This window comes from Balaenoptera physalus, assembly GCF_965194825.1.
Source record: "Balaenoptera physalus genome assembly, chromosome: 10".
Lineage (NCBI taxonomy): Eukaryota > Metazoa > Chordata > Mammalia > Artiodactyla > Balaenopteridae > Balaenoptera > Balaenoptera physalus.
Window position 1 is genome coordinate 1946063 of NC_138889.1, and position 20550 is coordinate 1966612.

Here is a 20550-nt window from a genome sequence, read left to right on the forward strand (position 1 = left end):
TGGCCCGGCTGCGGCTGAGCTCGTGCCGAACCGGTTAAACATTCTCCGCGGTGTGGCGTGATGGAGAGGGGGTTGTTTTGGCTGCAACCAGATGAGGACAGGTGGTGCCACCTGCTACAGGCGACTTCCTTCCAGTTGGCTCTAGAGCCGCCATTCTTGGTCTTTTGCAGTTTGTGGGGTGGGGAGATGGCCGATGAGGAGGGAATCTGGAGGCGCTCAGAGGTGTCAGTAAATCACAACGGCTTTCACCAGCTGGCAACCCTTTTCACACGGCGTGGCAGAGGCGCTGACATTGAGAGATGGTTGTGCAGACACACAGCTGAATTACTGATGTTCCAGGAGCCCTGTGGGGGCCTCTTCCTGCTGCAGGTGCCTGAGGTCTTTCTGTGCTTCATCGGGGTGGCAGAAAGTGCTTCGCAGTTTCGAAAGCTGAAGTTCCTTGGAGCCTGGAGTCCTGGTAAGGGACCCTCCAGCGGCCCAGACTTCCTGTACCTGTTTCCCTGGTAGACGGCCCCTCAGCCCATTGATTCATTCTCAGAACCTGGACGGCAACAACCTCTGGGTCTTCATGAAGTTCACCCCCAGCAAGCCAGGCAGGCCGTCTTTCTCTGGAGCAGGAAGATTGAGATGCGTTGTCTAGAACTGTCTCTGTTAGTTTTTTTTCTTTTTTAACATCTTTATTGGAGTATAATTGCTTTACAATGGTGTGTTAGTTTCTGCTTTATAACAAAGTGATTCAACTCTACATATACTCTGTTAGTTATTGAAGGTGACAGTATAATCTCATGCAAGCCCCGTGGTGTCTGAAAGCCCGTATGTCCCCATGATGGCCCAGCATTTGAACACAGTTGTGCTTAGCAGTGGGAGGGTTCTCTTGCGGGAGCCCCGGTGCCTGGGAGCAGCTTGCTGGGGACCCTGTCTCTGAGCCTTTCTGTCTTTACCAGCTTGTGAAAGGGATGCTTTGCTCATAAACATCAGGTGGGAAAAGCAGGAGCAGGTGCCGTGGCCACCCCTGGAGGGAGAGGGGTGTCGGGGTGGGCAGAGGGACCGTGTACGCTTGGAGGTTCTACTGGCCAAGCTCAGACACTTGCTCGGCCCTCAGGGTCTGTGCCCAGCTCTGCAGGACGGCAGAGGGGCTGCGCTTGCTGAGAATCTGGAGACGCTGTGTCTTCTGTTCTCGATGGTCTTCCTGCCCCCAAACCTACGCATAGTTCCACAGATCAAGGAGCAGGAGCCGTGCCCCTTCCTGAGGAACCGATCACATTGATCAGATGTCCACGTGGATCGGACACTAAGCCAGATCCTTTGCATGAATTATCTTTGATCCTCACGGCATCCCTATGCAGTGGGTATTATTTTTGCAGTAGCTTGAGCAGGGAGAGAGGTAGACGGGGTGGGGTGTGTGGGATAATGATACCCCCGGGGGTAGGGATGATCACTGTGGGGTTCAGAGGTCAGGGGGTAGCAAGTGTGCCCCTGAGGGGTGAACTGAACAGGAACAGCCAGTTGTGTGGTGTGTGGTCTCTGGGCTTTAGAGGAAGGTGCCTTCTGGCCAGAGCAGGGATCCTGGCAGATTTTGTTTCCCTGGCTAATTGGACATTTGTTCACGCTGTCGCCCCACTCACAGAACCAGGCAACAAAGAGGTCTTCAGCATCCACAGGAGGGGGGGCAAAGCAAAACAAAGCCCAGAGCAGTGCAGTGCTATTAATTCAAATTAGTGACCCTCACCTGCGAATGAAGCTGGTGCCTGACAGATTGCTGGCTCTCGGGGGCAGCAGAGAACAGGCCAGGGGCTCTGCTTGGCTGGCAGGTGATGGATGCCACCTCCCTGTCCTGCGCCCGATGTGGCCTCTTCCAGGTGTTTCCTGTCTCTGGCAGTGTCCCCTCGCTGCTCCCCTACTGCCCAAAGTCCTGCAGGTCCGTGTGTCGGCCCAGGGGGCTCGCCTCCGAAGGAGAGGACTGCCGAGACTGCCTGCGATGTAAAGTGATGCAAAGTTGCACAGGTGGTATCTCTGGAAATTCACTCTGCAGGGGCTGGTCTGAAATGGGAGTGATTTCCGGGCAGCACTCAAGGATGTGTGGATGCCACGTAGGCACATTTCTCTTATTTATCTCTGCCGACATAAAGGTGTGTTTGATTATAAGGCCTCTTTTCATTCATGCCTTCAGCCACTCCGGCAGTACAGATACAGAGTGAATAAGACAGGGCTCTTGAGAGACAACTTGATCTTCATGAGAAACCCTTTGAAGTGGGTGAGTTTAATCTTACTTTAGGGCTGGGGACTCAGGGAAGTAAAGCAATTCTCCAAAGGTCACTCGGCAAGTAGATGGTAAAGATGGGATTCGAATCCAGGTCCTCTCATTGCAGAGATGGATGTTAATTTTATGTCAGTGATGGGCCTATGTTTCCCCCGTGTACTCTTTAGCATGAAGGGGGACTATTCAAGTAACCGCATTGCAGAAGGATCACAGAGCCTGGGAACTGGCACGTCACCTAATCGAGCTGCTGACTCAGGCCTCCTGTGTGTCAGTGAGGGAGGGGGTGTCAGGAGGTCGATCACCCCCCGAGGCCCACTCGCTTTCACTGGAAAGGACATGAGGGGGAGAAGGTTGAGGTGCGGGCATTTCACACACGCAGCTTCACACGTGGACACGGGCACCCTGTACCGGTTCTGTCACCCACTCGTCTCCCCTCTGTCCTGTCCATCAGAGATGTATTAGGTCCTGCAACACTTGCCTGCAAACCTGGATCTTTGTCTTCTGTTCTATCTGGGAAAAAGGCTTTCTTGTAGGAGTGAATGGAAATCCAGGGGATCCTTGCCCCCATTCTTGACCCAGCCCCCGAGGGTTACTTTTTTGCAATAAATCCAGACTCTCGTTTTCTAGACTGCAGCCTTGGTGGTGAGAGGCATTGCTATTTAAATAACATGTTTTCTTTTCTGTGAAGAAGGAATCTCATTCTGCACCAGCTTTTCCATACATCTAACTGCAAACACAAAGCCCTGGGAAAGCGAGTGGGTCTTGGATTTGTCCCGTGTTTGCTAATTGCCTGAGACCTTTCTATTTAAACAAGTGCTTCTTTCATTGCAGACTTTCCACAAACACAGCTTTGGAGAGAGTTTATATTTTTAGGGAAAAGTAAATAGCTCTGCGTTGTGCTGTACGAGCAACTGTACGTGGTGGAGAAACCTGGGTGCCGGGCACAGTATCTCCTGCTTTGGGAGCTGTGCCCAAACGCTTCTCTTTGTTATGTCATTTTTTCATTCATTCTTTCAGCCAGTGCACATTGAATGTCTTCTATGTGCAGGTGACATGGTACTTGCAGGGAATATAGAGGAAAAAGAATTTCTAAACTGATCTCTGAAGGACCTCCTGTTCTAGTGAGGGACAAAGGCCACGATCCGGATTATAATGCAGAGAAGAAATCGTATCATGTGAAGTAAAGAGCTGGGACTTCTGACCTCCTCTGGAGGAGGAGAAAGGAGTTCCCCGAAGCTTCCTGGAAGCGGTACAGTTTGGGTTAAGACTTAAAGAGCAGGAATTAGCAAAATGGAAAAGCGAGGGTGGTCTCGATTTGCGGGAGCATTTTTTAAAGGTTCGTGAAAGAGAATGGTGCCTTGCAAGTAGTTCTGTTTGATTCTTTGGGGTCCATGCGGCAGAGTGGAGTGCTGAGAGGTTCCACTGGAGAGAGGAAGGCAGGGGCCAAATTAAGAACTTCCTCGCTTAGACTGCCCATCCAGGGAGGGGGTCAAAATTATCCAAAAGCAGTGGCATGCCATGGAAGGGCTTTAAGCAGTCGACCTTAATGTGTTTACATTTTAGAAAAATGGAGATTGCACAGGAAAAGGGCAAGACTTTTGTGTTTGATGGGCAGTGACTGAGCAGGTGGGGAAGAGGCGGCCGATTCCCGACATATTAAGGAAGCAGAGTTGATGAGACAGGAAGGCAGGTTGCGTGTAGGAGAGCATGAGGGGGAGGAGGAGTGATCCCCAGGTCACTGGCATGGTGGACTCGGGAGGAGAGGAGTTTGGAGAAGGGGGAGCACGGCTCTTTGTTCCTAGGAGCTCTGGAATCTGAGGGACCTGGGCGGCATCCCAGTGGAGAGGTCCAGGAAGTAGTCGTTCACGTTGGTCTGATGCTCTAGAGAGTCAGACTTGGAAAATACGGGTGGTTGAAAGTATAAGAGCAGATGAGATGTTCCAGGAGAGCGGAGAGCACGTGAGTGGGGAGACCCCGGGGAACGTGGGCATTTAAGAGATGGGCACGAAGGAGACACGCTGATCCCCAGAACCCAGAGAGCCAAGGGGGACGAGGTCACACAAGTCAGGGAGGACAGAAATTTGAAGGTGGAGTTGCCAATAGTATCAAATGCTGCACAACACAGTTGAAAAATCTCCATTAAATTTGAAAACGGTGGAGCCCACAGGTAACCTTTCGGAGGTGCTAATACAGAGAAGGTGCTTTCAGGAAACAAGGCTGTGAAGCCCAGAGCAGAAACGAGGCAGCAGCTGGAAGGGTGTGTGAGGCTGAGGCTGAGGGGACTGACGCCCGCCCCAGCACACGGGGTGGATTCTGCATTGGTGCCGTCAAGCCTTGTTGGGTGAGGGGATGCTAGTAAAAACCGTGTGTCGTGAACTGGTCAAGCAGTAGGATGACTGGCTTGAGGAGGAAGCTACGCCAGGAAGATGAAGGGAAAATGCCAGAGTCGGAACTAGTCTTTGAATGTGCTTTCCTGATTCGTACATGAGGAAGAGCTGATCGTGAAACCCGCTTCTTATGGTGCTGTGATTAGGAGAGCAGGCTCTGGACTCTGAAATGCAGTTGCCTTGGTTCAGATTCCAGTTCTGTCACTTACTAGCTGTGTGAGCTTGGGAGAGTTCCTTAGCCTTTCTGTGCTTCAGGTTTTTTGCTTGTAAAATGAAGATCGTGATAGAATCTTCCTCATAGGGTTGCTAAAACAGCGACAAGTCCACACCTTTAAAACACTTGGCACAGTTTCTGACACACAACTAGCACTCAGTAAATGTTAGCTATATTATCCTTACAATATTTTGTATCCATATCATGCTTTTGATCACATGTAATGTTTAAAGCTTCTGCACGCATTTATTCACATTGTGGAACACAGAAAGGGAACTAATTGTGAAAATAGGGTGTATTGCATCTGCACAGTTCTTTCCCAGTTCAAACAAACTCGGGGAAACTGGGACCCAGGGATTCACGTGACTTGTCTAAGGAGACACAGCTGGTGGGCAGAGCCAGAACTTATCCCGGGTCACTGACTTCGTGCTCAGTGTTTCTCCTGATGCTGATGATCACAGAACATCAGACTTAAAGAGGACTTTTAGTTTAGTGGTTGAAAGAGGGCAGACTTTGAGGCCAAACCTTCCATTTGATTTAATCCAGGTTTAACCATCGCCCTGCCTCTATTCTTTCTATTTCCATACAGCGTCTTTTCATGAGATTCAGCAATTCCTGTGCCTAAGAACTTCACACTCTTGATGTTCTTTGTCATCAAGTCTATTTTTATATTGTTATAACTACCAGATGTTATTATTGTTAGTATTTATCCAGTCAATGTTTTGGTAATTTACTTTTTTCACACTTTAACTTTCAGATATCAGCATCTGTGTTTTTATCTGTGTTAACAAGGACCTGGCGTTGTCTTGGGCAGCACCTGGCACGTGGCAAGCTCTTCCTTTCCTCCTCGCCCATCTCCTCCTCCTCCAAAGCCACCTCCTCCATCTCCTGCTCCTCCTCCCCTCCCTCTCTTCCTTTCCTCCTTCGTTTCTTGGCCGCGTATGCTTAGGGCAGTGATCCTCAAGTTTAGTATTCATTAGAGCCTCTTGAGGCACACGTTGAGAAGGGGCGTCCTGGGCTCCCTTTCCTGAGGTCCGGGCTGGGAACGGTGGTGTTTTCACAAACATCTCCCTTGGGTCGTTGCTGGTAGACCTTCCCTTGAAAGTTGGTTTTCTGGGGAGTTTAGGCGGGAAGGTTGCAGTGTGGAGTGAAGATGTTTTCACTTGAAGGAAAGGATGTCAAACCACAGCATTGGTGCTGTTCCTGCTTCTCCAGTCCCAGGTGGCCGTCGGATTTGAACTGACTCCGCAGTTTAGATTTCCTAGTTTTCTTATTAAACATGGAAAGTAGCTGCCCCGGGAAAGGGCTCCCACAGAGGAGAGTGGCTTCTGTTCGGAGGTGTGGATGAAAACTATTGCTGCCGTATCAGTAAACAAAGGATGTTGCGGCCATTAAGCCATCCCATTACAGCCTCCCCAGTGAGCCCTCAGGGAACTCAGGGTAGAACATGACGCCCCCATCAAGCTCTCAGCCATTGCAGCCACACACACACATACCCACCCCACCATGGTGCACCTGAGGAGACTGAGGATGAGAAAGCACAGGACACTGGCCCCAGATGGCTGAGGTGCACATCAAAGGAATGATGTCAGTGAGCCCAGACTCTTGCATCTTCCCGTACATAGAAAAGCACTAAATTCCTTAACCTGAGATATCTGGTTTTCTTTAATTAACATTCTTCTTTTGATGTTCCAACTACCTGGTCTCTATTGCAAAAGCTCCTACATATCCTGACACCCACCTTGCCTCTTTGGAGCAGTTTCTCAGAGTTATCTGAGATGCTCTGTCCTGGACTTAAGGCCTCAGTTTTGTCCGCCAAATAAAACATAACTCTCAACTTTAAGTTGTGCATATTTTTTCAGTTGACGGAGGGCTGGGGTCCACTGGCTCTGAAGCAGTGAAGGGAGCACACTCCTTCTAGCCTTTTCCACACAGGCAGCCCAAATACCTTTGGTTCTGGGCTATTTGAATGTGTCCTGTCAATCTGTTTATTCTTCCGCTGGATAAACATTTCCTGAGGCAGACTTTATCATGTGTGAGAGGGATATGACCATGACTAAGACCCACATCTATTTTCCAGGAAATCACGGTTCAGTGGAGGCATGATGGGCGTGGGGAGCCACGTGAAGTGGAAGAGACAGGAATAAAGAGGTGTAAACAAGAAATTACAAAGGTGGGAGGTTTACAAGTGTCTTCAGAATTCCTTGGGAGGCTTCAGAGGGAAGTGGATATTGAACCTGGTTCCTGGTTCCTGGTGACAGGTTACCGAGAGCGGAGGATAAAGCAGCTTGTTATACAGTAGTATTAGTATTTTAAAAAACATGATTACTTGCAGCTTATCATGGGGTTTAGCAAATAATTTTTAAAACTCAAACCTAACATTCCTGAGAAGGCCTGTGTGGTCCCTTTGTTTTCCGTTTCACTCGGCGTTTGTGGGGAAATACCTGTTGCTCCAAGTAGCAGTCGCTCACGCTGGGGCGGCAGAGGCGTCTCCTCACCGAGTGGTCTGCGGTTGCCTCGTCTCTGGCCTGTCCGTTCCCTCTCCGCCTCCTCGCTGACTCTCAAGGATCCTCCCCATGGGCTTGTTCAGTCGCTGGTTCCCGACGCTTCCGTGCATCGGATTTGACTGCTGTGGACAGTGTCTGTCTTTGTGAGTCCCCTTCATCGTCTTCTGGCTCTGCAGGGACAGCCAGCTGACCAAGACGCTGACGTTGTTTCCTCAGAAAGCAGAGTGATTAACTTCTTTCAAGGTGCCCCTGTCTGAAGAAGATGAAGGGGGGCTGCTGCGGGTGAGAACCCGACAGGAGCCTTGACTGAGGGTGTTGAGTTGCAGGGCGGTGGTGATGGTGATGATGCTGCCGAAGGTCAAGGCGTGAGGAGCGCATGACTGGCGGGGGCCCTTGCAGGATGCTGACGGCAGGTGTGCAAGCAGAGCTTATCTGGAAGCTCTCGAATTTTCAGGAAAATCAGGGCTTACAACGTTGGATGAATCTCCTGCCAAGTCAGCAAGTGATGGATCCTGCCAGACAGTGCGGAACATCTCGAGAATTTTGATGTCTGTTCATTGCCTCCTTGCTTGACTTATAGTTTCAGTTTCCTTCCGCTTTCACGGATCATCTATGTTTCATTTTACCCGCCTGCCCCTGCCGCCGTGCATCCATGAGCCCCTGCACGGGCAGCCTGTGTTTGGGGACCACAGTAGGTCAGACAGAAGGAGCTGGGGGACTCGGGCAGCTCCTCCACTCGGGGAGCAGCTACGGAATGTGACCCAGCCCCAGCCATCTGATTTCCCTTCTGAAAAGGCTATGAGATGCTCTAGGCAGGGGGCAGGAGGCTGGTTTCCCTGGGCTGGGTGGGGGCATCCGAGGAGAGGGGGGAGGAGAAGACGCTGTTTACCTCATGTCCTTGCCTTCAGGTGGGACTTCAATTAAATCACACCAGGAAGGTCTGAGTTCTTTTCTTTATTCAAATGCCAGAAAAAGACCAGTTTCTGTGATACGTTTTAAAAAAAGATTTTATTACCTAGTAACTTTTGCCTTAAGAAAATCATTATCAAAATTAACAAATATTTACTGAATCTCAGTTGTCATTTATTGAGTCATTATACGCCCAGAATTGTTTTCAGTGCTTTACATACAGGAGCCTCTTAAAACCAAGCAACCGTTATCTGAAGTTGCTAGACTCAGTACACAGGCAGGAAACTCAGGCTCAGGGAAATGACTTATTCAGGGTCACATGGGCAGCAAGGGAGGAAGTCCTGACTTCTCCGAGTCTGAATTGCGTGCTTCTGGTTGCTCCTCTCCATGGAGTATAGCACGAGACACAGGATATGTTTAAAAGAATAAGACACAGGCCCTGTTTTAAATGCTCACATCCCACGATGGATTCTAAATTCTTCACACTTTATTTAAACCTGATGATTCTCTTTAAGTCTTAGAACAGAAAAAATTCTTTGTAAAATCTTAATCTTTAATAAAGACAGTTACTGAGTCACTCTCAAGACCTTTTTGATGGTTAAAGAATCATCGTCTGATCCGTCTTTCAGTGGCTTGTCAATTGCTATTGTTTTCTGTGTGTCTGCATTCCTACTGATGTCCCTTATACGATGTGAAGTCCAGGTGACCTTTGTACAGAGAGTCAGCATGTGCCCAGGGGAGAAATGAGTCAACCGTTCATTTAGACCAACCCTGGTGTCGTCCTGGCCTTGTCTCCCTCCTACACAAACCTTCAACCCTACATAGAGGAACCCTAATTGTGTCTCTAAAACATTATTCGTAAGAGTCATGGGCGTCTTAGCTTCGGCCTCCTTCCTTGCAGCCCTGCCCTGTCCTTCTTTCCCATGGACAGCAGCCCATGAGAGCTGTTAAGCAAGGACTCTTCATCCTCTAACTTCTCTTGAATTTGAATCTTGAGCTGAGTAACAAAGAGCTTAAACACGCTTGCATTAGACCAGCCTGTTTCTATCACAGGACCACTCCTACTTTCTTGCCTCTTAGACATCTAAAGCTGCCTCTGAAGGTTTTTGCATATTTCCAACCTGAGGACCCAATATCCTATCCCAGAATTCCCCTTTGCTGGAGTCAGCTCGATGTGGGTTCCCTCGCTTGTAACCAAGTAAGCTCAACCGGATCTCTTCTCGGTTACCACTCCTTGCTCAGTCATGTACTCAGTACATATTTATTAAGGGCCTACTGTGTCCTCTGGGGAAGATGGTTCTGGGCCTCCGTCAGCAGCAGGAGCCGTGGCATGTGCACCTCGGGGCTGTGTGTCTCGCTGGGAGCTGGGTGGGGAGTGTTTGCACTGGGGCATTTCAGCCCGGGCCGGCGGATAATTAATGAGTTTGTTTTTGTGCTGGTGGTTGGAGCGGACACGGTGCCGGCAGGTGCCTTTGTCTTGCTTCCTTCCATCCATCTTTATCGGATCTGCCAGACTCGCCTGTGCTCCTTTTCTTTCTGTCTTTGCATTGAAGGCAGCTGGGGATGGGGCTGCAGGGGATCCTCCCCGGACAGCCCTGGCAGCGGGGATGTCCTCTGTGTGCGCGAGCCTTTTCTAGTGCTGCTTGTCTACCCGGCCCGCCCTCTGCCTTCATCCGTCACATCTGCAGTGGAGCAGGGGGCTTGGGCATTGTGAGGACGGTGTGCAGACGTTCCCAGGACATGCTCTGCTTGAGCAGCGAGCCCCATCAGTTTCTCCCTCGTCTGTATCTTCCTTCACGTGTGTGGCAAAGGAGAAGAAGAGATTTTAGCCACTGTGTCATACGAGACTCACAGGAAACGCAGTTTTCCAGCTGTTTTCTTGTTTCCTCCTCTTCCGGAGAAACCTCGCTTTGACCTCTAGACCCAGAGCTGCCTGCCTGCAACATCTCACCCTCCGGCTTGGTTCTTCTTTTCTGCTCCAGCAGCAAAGGCACAGTTCATCCGCTCAAGGCGGAAACCCAAGTCCACTTTACTCTTTCCTATTCTCCGTCCCCTCTGTGTAGTCAATTAGCAGTTTCTGCCAACTGCATCCACTTAACACCGCTTATTATTTTTGCATTGCTACTCCCATGTTATCTCAGACCATTGTCAATTTTGGTCAAATTTTTAATTGTAGAATTAGAAACCAAAAAAAAAAAAATCACGTGATTGCTATGGAATTCATATGCATTATTATTTTCCATCTGTATTATTCCAGCAATCCCCAAACGGGAAGCCACGCTTGGCAGTTGGGCCCTATTTCACTCCCTTCATCTGTGTTTGGAGGATCTAAACAAAAGCCTGATTGTTTTATTCCATCGTTTAAAAATTTCCAGTGGGTTCTGACTGTTCTCAAGCCTGGAGAGGGGCTTCCCTGGTGGGTCCAGTGGGAAAGAATCCGCCTTCCAATGCAGGGGACGCAGGTTTGATCCCTGGTCGGGGAACTAAGATCCCACATGCCACAGGGCAGCTAAGCCCGCGTGCCACAACTTCTGAGCTCGCATGCCTCAACTAGAGAGCCCGTGAACCGCAAACTACAGAGCCCACGTGCTCTGGAGCCCACTTGCCACAACTAGGGAGAGAAAACCTGCACGCCACAACTAGAGAGAAGCCCACACGCCACATCGAAGAGCCCACATGCCGCAACTAAGACCCAACACATTTATTTATAAATAAATAAATAAAGCAAAGAAATTATTGTCTTTAAAAAAAAAAAAAGAAGACTGGACAAACGACGTAGCATCTTATGGACAAAGTCTGACTTATAGTCAGAGGCCCCCTTCCCTGGAAAGTATCTTGCTGTCCTTCCCCTGAAAGTGAACACATCAGGCTCTAGCCCTGCTCTGCCTTCTGCCCAGGATGTCTTTTCCCACCCGCATCCCTCCTTCACTGGGCTAAACTGTACTCACCGTTCATTTCAACCTCTGCGTCATGTCCGCTGGAAACCTTTCCCGCTCCTCGTAGCCGGGGTCATGCCCTTCCCGTGTGCTCCCATGTGCCTGTATGTACTCACGGCATCATCTACTGCAGTGTGTTGGAATTACCACTTCGCAGATGGTCTTCGCACTGGATAGGAAGCTCTTTTAGGGCAGGGCCTGCATCTCATTCACTGTCACTGTGTTCTCCAGGCCGACGCTGGTGTATTAGGTGCTAGGTTATTGGAAGGCCACTGGCAGCATTATGTGTTGTTTCCCCTGGGTTCTCTGCCGGGCACCTCACCTATAGACTTCTGAAAGCACAGACGGCAGGGCTTTGTAGGTTCCTGTCATGTGCCTGCGCCCCCCCCCCCCCCCCCCCCACTGCAACTAGGTGGTATGTTCCACATTGGCTGGGTCTGTACTCTGTCCATCTCTCTGTACCGCACGGGACTTGATACAGTTTCTGCACACAGTAGGCACCTACTGTGTGCTGGTTCTTGCTGGACACTGGAGGTACCCATGTGCTGTCAGTCCTTACAGAGTTCATCTCCTTGCATCAGGGCACAGTTGTGTGCAGTCTGGGGAAATAGCGTCCTCATCTGTAAAAGGACTCATCCCTAGTTGACCCTGAAAGTTTAAGTCCCCTGTGAGGCCCAGCATCCTAGAATTCTAACTCTCAGCCTAGTGTACATCTGCTCTTGCTGAGATGACCATGCACTCAGAGACGTTTCAATGTCTTCTTCTTTCCCAGTGCCTACTCTGGGTTGAGCCTCTCCATTCACACAGCTGAGGCTGGTTTGGGGGCGTGGGCTGGAGGTTGGGTCCTGATGCTCGTAAGCAGTCCCTCTTACAAGGCCCAAATCCCAGCACCTCTGTGGTAGACCTGGGAATCCTTGGAAGGTTTCCATGGAGTGCCTGCCCTCGGCACCACTCTGTGCACAGAGCCAGAGGCAAGAAGGCCTGGGACCTTTTGTTCTTGCCAAAGGGCTCGTAGCAGGTTCTGTAAGTTTTGGAGAGAAGCTGAGGCTCTTGATTCCTTTTACTTTTCCTCGTGTGGAGGCTGAGCTGGGGAGACAAGGCACTGAGCACAGGCTTCCTGAATCCCGCCAAGCGGACAGAGTACGGAGAAGGACGTCGGGGAGGCTCTTGGCAGGAGAGGGGCCTCTGCAGCTTTGCGAGATCTAGGTGAAGATCTCTGGAGATGAGGGGCTTTCCCTCCTGGACGGACACCCAGCGTCTGTCCCCTTCGGTTTGTTGTGACACCCAGAGCCCCCGGGAGCACGGTGAAGCTGCGCCCCGCATCTCCCCTGCTCTTGAGGTCAACAGTGCATCCTGACGGCCGAGGTCTCCTGTGTCCCTCACTCTGCACAGTACCTCACGCCTAAGTGTCACCCACGCAGAGTTACCTCGTCAGCTCCCTGAACTAGGTCTCCTCACAGCAGCCCAGCTGGGAAGCCACATCCTGCAAATCCATTTAGGAAAAGAAAAGCCTATTAACTTAATTTCTTCCTCAGCATTGTTTGTGTCCCCGATCAAAAAAGTGCTCTTTTTACCCTTGCCCCGTCTTCCAAATGATGTCAGATGTTACAGATGTCACCCAGCGGCAGGATTCTCGAGCTGCGGGCTGCTTAATGCTTTGGAAATGATGGAAGGCTGAGAGCCGAGCGCAGTGCGGTGGTGGGGAAAGCTCATTTCCAGGGCCCAGCATCCCCAGCTCATCTGAATTAGGGGGCCCATGAGTTATGGCAGCCCAGTGGCCTTCGGAACAGATGGCCCCCTCGACTGCTCAAGGCAGATCCGGGAAGCGGCCTCCTGCGGCCTCTTGCCTAGCAGGCTCTAAGTGCACATAATGGGGTTGTCTCAGAAGACCTCTCTTTTCTTACTTGGGTTAGTGAGGGGCCTTTGTGCTGAGACGTGTAACCTCTAATGTCTGTGGGCCAGATTTAGTGCTGTTTCCCTGCTGCCTTGTTACCCAAGGTTTCCCCAGCCTGGTCTGACTGCTGGAGAGTGAAGAACAGCTGTGCCCCAAAGATTACCATGTTCTCATCCACACAATGGGGGTAAGAAGAACTTTTCTTTGTGAGTTTTAATCAGTGTCATAGTAAATTTGGGCTCCTGTAACAGAATACCATAGACTGGGTGGCTTATAAACAACACAAATTTATTTCTCATAGTTTTGGAGGCTGGAAGTCCAAGATCAAGGTCCGGCAGATTCAGGGTCTGGTGAGGACCTGCTTCCTGGGTCATAGCCGTCTTCCTTCTGTGTCCTCACATGGAGGAAGGGGTGTGGGAGCTCTCTGGGGTCTCTCATGAGAGCACTAATCCCACTCATGCCCTAATCACCCCCCAAAGGCCCCGCCTGCAAACACCATCACATTGGGAATTGGGTTTCAACATACGAATTTTGGGGAGACACAAACATTCAGCCCATAACAACATGTCAGGGCACCTTGTAAGATGTACTTCCCTCAGATGTAAGATGTAATGTTCACTCCATCTTGTTTATTTCCATCAGAGCCTTTATCGTCCTCTGAAATTATCTTCTTTAATTTTTGTTTGTTGTTTATTGTCTGCCTTTCTCTTCCCGACACCCATCAAAGTCTAAGATCTAGAGGCAGGCAATTCTGGATTTCCAGATCCTCTGGATTAATAGGTTACGTTGTAGTAGACCAGCGCTCTCTCTGAGGACAAGTAAAAATGTCAAGTGAAAAACATCTATTTGAACACATCAGAAATGTACCAAGGCATCCAGAACTGGAGGTCCTAAATACCTCAAACGGGAAACCTCAGGAGTGCATTCAGCAGCTCTTTTTCCCTCGGGATATTTGCTGATTCTGGGCTGAAAACAAGGGACTGAGGATTCAGATGCAGGTCTCAGGCAGAGGACCACTGCTGAGATGCACAGAAACAAGAAGAGGTTTTGGCAAGTCTTCTGGGGCTGGAGAGACAAAAATTAGACATTTGAAGGGCCTGGATCAGAAAGGAAATCTGGAGAATTGAGCCTAAAACTTTGCCAGTTTTTGCTCAAGACATGTGCCAGAGTCTCAGATTTCAGGAGACCATGAAACCTTAGCATAAAACCTTTGAAAAACAGAACACAGCCTTTGATCATCTTATAATATAAAGGAGACAAGAATTAGAGTCGAAGGTGTACCAGTGTGACTAGTACCTGGTGAAAATCCCAGGCTCTCAACTGGAGCCTCCAAAGAGCAACCAGAGGTGGGTAGAGCCTGACCCAAACTGTGACCCCTCCTTAAAGGGATGTGTTAGGGTCCAGATCCACGCTCTGCCTGAGCAGAGGAAAGGGTAAGCCCTCTCAGGAAGAGTATGACATCATTTAGAGCTGCTACAACTTATTATTTTTGGTGTCATACAGTCAGTAAAGTATTGTCAGGCATGCCAAGAAACAGGGCTGAAAGCCAAGAGGAAAAAACCCAACAACAGATAATAGGAAATTCCAATATTCAAGTCACCTCTAGGTCTTTATCAGACAAGAACTTAGAATAATTATGATTAAAATATTCAGGAAAACAGAAGAAAAGAGGAACAAGAGTAAAATTTCAATAGAGAACTTGGAATTTAATTTTAAACAGTATCATTGTCTGGTTTTGATAATGTATTTGGTAATATAAGACATTATTATCAGGTGTATGGGAACTCTAATTTTTGCAACTTCTTGTGAATTTCATACTATTTTAAAATGAGAATCTATAATATAAAATTTAAAAAAATGAATTCTAGAACTAAAAAGTACAATTGCTGAAATTAAGAATTCAGTAGGTAGGTTTAACATTAGATTTAAGCAGAAGAAAAGAATACAGGTCAATAGAAAACATCCAGACTGAAGCACAGAGGGGAAAAAATATGAAAATACAGAAAAGAGGTTAAGGTACGCATCAGACACAGTGAATCTAAAATAATGTAGCTGTAATTCCAGAAGTAGAAGAGAACTAGGATGAGTTAGAAAATTATTTGAATATTTGATGATTTTTCCAAACTGATGAAACACAGCAAATCACATATTCAAGAATCTATGAACAGGATAAATATAAAGAAACCTAGGCTCAACACAGTAAATCTGTAGAAAGTTAAAGACAAAATGAAAATCTTAAGAGCAAAGGAAAAATACACATCACCTTTAAAGGAGCAACAAGAAGACAAATATCTGACTTTTTCAACAGAAACAAGGGGAGACAGAAAACAATAAAACATCGTTAATATTCCAGAATAACAAACAAACCCCCAAATAACCCTGTCAACCTAGAATGATGTATCTAGCAAAATTATTCTTCAAAAATTAAATAAAAACGTTAACAAACAGGGCTTCCCTGGTGGTGCAGTGGTTACGAATCTGCCTGCCAATGCAGGGGACACGGGTTCGAGCCCTGGTCTGGGAAGATCCCACATGCCACGGAGCAGCTAAGCCTGTGCGCCACAACTGCTGAGCCTGCGTTCTAGAGCCCGCGAGCTGCAGCTGCTGAGCCCGCATGCCACAACTGCTGAGGCCACGAGCCACAACTACTGAAGCCCACGCGCCTAGAGCCTGTGCTCCACAACAAGAGAAGCCACCGCCATGAGGAGCCCGCGCACCGCAACGAAGAGTAGCCCCCACTTGCTGCAACTAAAGAAAGCCCATGCAGCAGCAAAGACCCAACACAGCCAAAAGTGGATAAATAAATAAAAATGAAGTTCCATATATACACTACCAAATGTAAAAAAAAAACCCAAAAAACATTAACAAAATCTGAGAGAATTTGTAGCCAGCAAAGGTTCACTAAAAAAATTACTGAAAGGATTTCTTCACACAGATGACAAATAACGCCAGATATAAGAGAGCAAATACAAGAATAAATAAAGAATGATAATATAAAGCATTAATGTGTGGATAAATATAAATAAATATTACCGGTACAAGACAATAGTAATGTTTTGTCTTGTGGGGTTTAAAATAAATGTAGAATGAAAATACATGTCAATTAAAACACAAAATTTGGGAGGGGAGATAATAGATTTAAGACATTCTAGGGTTCTAGCATTGAAGAAAAGTGCTAGCACTAATAATTTCCATCAGAATGTAGTTAAAGATGTATGTTGTAATCTCTAGGATAACTTCCAAAAGAAGGATAACTAATAAACTAATAGAGGGGAAAGGCAAAATAATAAAAAGAAAATTAACCAAATAATCAAATATTAATTAAAAAGAAAAAGGCAAGAAAGGGGAGAAAAGAACATAACCGGTTCTGTCAAATAGAAATAAACAGTAATCTACAAGGATTTGCTGCATAGCATGGGGAACTATATTCAGTAACTTGTAATAACTTATAATGAATATAATCTGAAAAGGATGTAACTGAATTACTTTGCTGAACTGAAACTAGCACAATATTGTAAATCAACTATACTTCACTAAAAAAGAGAAATAAATCTAATAGACAGTAATTTACATCTTTCAGTAATTACATTCAATGTCAATGGACTAAATATTGCAAGTGAAATACTAAAATTGCCAGATGGGATATATGCTACTGTAAGAGAAGTGCCTCAAATGTAAGATGACAGAAAGTTGGAAAATAAAAGAATGTAAAAAGGTGAAACATAGAAAGATTAATATACTTATTGGCTCATATTATATACTCAATAGATAGTTGTTGGATAGATACATGTTATCCTTGTTCAAATACTGATGGTAGTGAATAACCCCAAATGTTTTCTATAGCTTTATGAAAAGGCATGTTTGATTTCAAAATTCGTGTTTAGTGACTGTACTGGTGGTCAGAGATGAACACCCCTAAGATGAGAATCTTAATGGTGATACTTTGTAAAGTTCATGATGAAAGAAAATCTTTTTTGATATTCATAGGACTGTATTGTCTACATACTCAGCTGTTAAAGCTGTTCATTTATTTATTTAGTATCATTTCTGGTCCATCTGCCATTTCTGCTTGATTACAAGCTCTGAAAGGCAAGGGTAGGTTCAGATAACTTCTCAGAGCCCTCGACTGCTAGTCTAGGACCCATGTCCATGAGTTGTGATGAGCATGGCAGATAAATAGAAAGAATGAACGAGTTACCTCTGAAGGAGTGACTGGGTGCAGAAGACTGGGTAAATGTTTCTTGACTTTTGCAAATATATAAAACTCAAACTAAAGCCACTCTACCTTTACTTCCATACAAACATTTCATAGTAGTTAAAAATACACATCCAAATTTGGTGACTTAGTAGATGAACTAAGTTTAAAATTTAATTTTTTAAAAGGCAGAAAATTGTATGAATATTATCATTACAGAGTAATTTATCCAGTGAAATTCATCCAGTAACTTACCCAGAACATTTATCAGGTAGTTTATCCTTCACAGGAGTTTCTTCTTGTTCCTGCTCCTCATTGCTGATCTAGTCACATCCTTATTTATTCAGAATAACCATTGGGGTAACGGGAGATCCGTGGTGGACGTCGAAGATTAGGACCTGAAAGTCTGGGGGATTAGGATTGAGATTCTCATGTTCAGGAAAGTGAAATAACATGCTTCTCTTCCCCTCCCATTTCTCCCACCTTCTCCCACTCTCCTTCTCTTCAGACCTTTCTCTCTTTTCATTTTTTCAATATTTACACAACCCAGGTACTGTCTTCTTTACTAAGGGCTGTTGGGGTGTTTTAAGGTGAATGCTGTGTAGACCAGCTGCAGCTGATCATTGAGCCATTATCTGTAATGGTTGCAGTGATGAATAATAGGTCATCTGTGGGTTGAGCCAGGGGGTAATTCCTTGTGCTGTTACTTTATGGATTAATTGTTTGCAGTTGGTCCTGACATGACTTTGTCTCTAAAATAAGTACAGACCCCACACCAAAGAAAGGCGCAAGGGCTGCTGTGTAAGCTCTCTTAATATCACGTACTGAACAAAATGTCCTCAGTGGTTTTGAAAATTTTGTGGTTCCGGTCCTCTTTCATGATGTGAGGAAGACTATATACAGGTGCTTCTCAAACTTTAATTGGCATACCTTGCAAATCACCTGTGGACCTTCCTAACTGCAGGTTCTGTAGGTTCTGCAGGTCTGCGTGTGTGAGTTGAGATTCCCCAGTTCTAATAAGTTTCCAGGTAATGCAGATGGTACTGGTCTTCAGACCACAATTTAAGTAGGAAGTCTAAGAGAAGGGAGGAAAGTAAGACATGATGGTGTAACCTCTCGGCCAGGCTGCTTCAGGACTTCGTCTTTTTTTAAGGATTAAAGACAGTAAATTTTTTTCTTCCTTAAAAATTTTTTTCTGATTATAAAACAACATGATTATTGTGTAAAATTTGAGAAATGTGAAAGTACTATGCATAAACTAAGATCATTTATCATTCCAATCAGTCAGTCAGTCAATCAGACCAGTGATTCCTAGTCCTGACTGCACAATAGAATCAAATGAAGAATGTTACAAAATATCCATTCCTGACACTCACCCAGCAGGGATTAAATTAGAGCCTCTGTGTAGGGGACTTGGCATCTTTTAAAAATCTTTCCATGGTGCATATAGCATTTAGAACAGTGAATATAGACCCCCTCTCTGGAAAAGTTCATACACATGATATTTTTCCATGCAATTTCTGGAGTTCAAGGACCCTCAGAAGGCAATATATGAAAATTTAAGAGACTGTGCTTCAAAAGAAAAATCTCTGAAGGAAATGACACAGGGCACCCCCACCCCCAATATATTTCTATTATGGACTGAATTGCTTCTCCCTGAATTCCATATGTTGAAGCCTCAAACCTCTAAGTGACTGCATTTGGAGATACCGCCTTTACAGAGTTAATTAGGTTAAATGATGTCACAAGGGGGGACCCGATTCCCACAGGGCTGGTGTCCCTATAAGAAGAGGACAAGACCCCAGAAGGGTGTAGGCACAGAGGAAAGGTGGCCACCTGTGGGCCACACTGAGAGGCCTCAGGAGAAACACAACCTGCCAGCACCTTGATCTTGGACTTCCAGCCTCTAGAACCGTGAGAAAATAAACTTCTGTTGTTGAAGGCACCTGGTCTGTGGTGATTTGTTACAGTAGCACTAGGAAACTAAGACAGATTTTGGTCCCTACAAATGGGGTGCTGCTGCAACGAACACCTGAAAGTGAGGAAGTGGCCTTGGGACTGGGTGATGGGTAGAGGCTGGGCAAGTTTTGAGGCACAAACTTAGAGAAAGCCAAGATTGCCTTGAAGAGGTTATCAGAGGGATGTGGGACCTGAAAGGCGATTCTGGTGACATCTCAGAAGGAAATGAGGAACTTGGCACTGGGAATTGGAGGAAGGGCGATCCATGTTATAAAGTGGCAAAGACCTTGGGCCAAATTGTTTTCTAGTGTTTTTGTAGGAAGTAGATATTGTAATTGATGAACTTAGATGTTTCACTGAGGAGATTTCTAAGCAAAGTGTTGCAAATTATGGGTATAGAAATTCAAAGGTGCAAGCGCTTAACACTAAATGGCCTGCAAATAAATAGTGACTTCTTTAGCGTGTTTTAGAATTACTTCTATGGACCCACACTTTACCCCGATTCTGCTTGCGTGTCTTACTTCTGCTGGGCCAAGCAGAGCCAAATCTAGAGTCCTTGTTTGCCTGGCCATCTGTCGGGTAGATACGGAGGGGAAGTTAAAGATGGCATTCAGTGAGAACTGTTTCCTCAAATTCCCCATCTAGTTTCAGGATTTGATTGGTGTGTCACAGTGGTTCCCAAACTCTGAGCCGAGGCACCTTGGGGTGCTGCAGCCGGGGACACTGCACTTTATTTGAAATTTCGGAGGAAAATACTTGGACATATATCAGATGCTGTAAAAACTCCTGATTCAAGATAGTTCACAGTTTCAATAGCATGTTACATTCATTTTGGTGATTTCGTATCTTTGCAAGCCTTGGTTTTTGGTGTTTACATGATTAAAAAACCGCAAGTATTGTATCCAAATCGTGGCATGAATGCATGTGGTAATGCATGTGGTTGCATCCAATCTGATTCTGATCTGGTTCAAGGTTTGAGAAGTTGTGTGGTGCCCCAGGGGTGTGTGTGTGCCATTAGTAAGAATGAAATAAAAGTATATTGTCTTTCAGTTTAAGTTTTTTTTAAACAGCTAAGTTATTAGGAAATAACTTATCCATTTGTCTGCTGGTAACTAGTTAATAAATGAACCATGGGGTTTCCCCTTTGTTTTGTATTGTTGGTGGTGGCATGGGACATTGTGAAAAAGACACCGTGACACTAAGGGTGGTGTGGAGCGAGAGAGTGTGGACTGCGGCGGGGTGGTTCGTCCGGACCTGTGCTCCCTCTGCGGGAAGCAGCCACCCGTCAG

General features: G+C 46.6%; 1 protein-coding gene and 1 long non-coding RNA gene across 6 annotated transcripts in view; one reads left to right on the top strand and one right to left on the bottom strand.

Annotated features, from left to right (window-relative positions):
* OPCML (opioid binding protein/cell adhesion molecule like) overlaps window positions 1-20550 on the top strand; it is a 1230378-nt gene that overhangs the window by 60697 nt on the left and 1149131 nt on the right. The window lies entirely within an intron of this gene.
* Window positions 7972-20550, bottom strand: part of LOC309668057 — a 28291-nt gene continuing 15712 nt past the window's right edge. Inside the window, exons 2-4 of one of the 3 annotated variants that reach the window (XR_014268050.1) lie at window positions 18233-18377; window positions 17558-17708; window positions 7972-14172 (exon numbers count right to left, since the gene is read on the bottom strand). This is a non-coding gene — a long non-coding RNA (uncharacterized lncRNA). Of the gene's footprint in view, window positions 14173-17557; window positions 18378-20550 lie in introns of all 3 variants that reach the window. The other 2 variants (XR_014268051.1, XR_014268052.1) reach the window with 2 other exon arrangements.